The sequence below is a fragment of the Myotis yumanensis genome, unplaced genomic scaffold, assembly GCF_028538775.1.
Source record: "Myotis yumanensis isolate MYYU_CA2020_CCGP unplaced genomic scaffold, mMyoYum1.0.hap1 SCAF_2, whole genome shotgun sequence".
Taxonomy (NCBI): Eukaryota; Metazoa; Chordata; class Mammalia; order Chiroptera; family Vespertilionidae; genus Myotis; species Myotis yumanensis.
Genome location: NW_027223753.1, coordinates 108,090,043 through 108,090,878, shown reverse-complemented (window position 1 = coordinate 108,090,878; position 836 = coordinate 108,090,043). Strand labels below are relative to the sequence as shown.

At 50.8% G+C, this 836-nt stretch overlaps 1 pseudogene; it reads left to right on the top strand.

Moving 5' to 3' along the window:
* The first annotated feature begins 211 nt into the window (after positions 1-211).
* Positions 212-631, top strand: LOC139002032 (small ribosomal subunit protein uS12m pseudogene; annotated as a pseudogene).
* Positions 632-836: the final 205 nt, after the last annotated feature.

Below are 836 nucleotides of genomic sequence, written 5' to 3'. Positions count from 1 at the left end.
TAAATAAGTACCCATCAATAATAACCTTAAATGTAAATGGACTTAATGTTCTAATGAAAAGACATAGGTTAGCTGAATGGGTAAGAAAACAAGGTGAGACCAACCTCAGAAAATAGATTCACACAGATTGAAAGTGAAGGGATGGGGAAGTGACGAGAGGCTGGGTTCGGCATGTCTGTGCGTCCTGCTGGGGGATGGTACAGATGGCAGGATGTCATGGTCTGGCCTTCTCCGGGGCCTCAACATATCCCTGAGTTATGGCCTAGCCCTGATCCCCTGGCTCTGGGCCACCTGACCCATGGCCACCCTTAATCAGATGCACTGTCTAGGGCCTCCAAAGTGGCCACTTCCAAAGCTGGACCCCACAAAAGGCCAGCCACAGCTGAAGGATGTGGTTCTGCGCACATTCATTTGTAAACCCAAGAAGCCCAATTCGGCCAACTGCAAGTGCTGCTGCGTGCAGCTTAGCACAGGCTGTGAGGCCATCTGCTTTATCTCAGGAGAGGGCCACAGCCTGCAAGAGCACCATGTTGTGCTTGTGCAAGGTGGGTGCACCCAGGACCTGCCTGGTATCAAGCTCAAGGTTGTGCATGGCAAGTATGACTGTGGCCATGTACAGAAGAAGAAGTGACCACCAGGGGCACGGTGGGTTGTGGTTTATGTAGAATAAAAACCTTTGTCTCTGGGGTCCTGCAGTATTCTTGGGAAGCTAGGCTAGTTCTAGAAGCAGCTGGCCCTGGTTCAAATCCACCAATAGCCCATAGGGGTCCTGGGTGTGAATTAGTGTAGAGTGTTGGTGCAAGAGGCTTCTTCTGCTGGAACAGTACACTATTGCC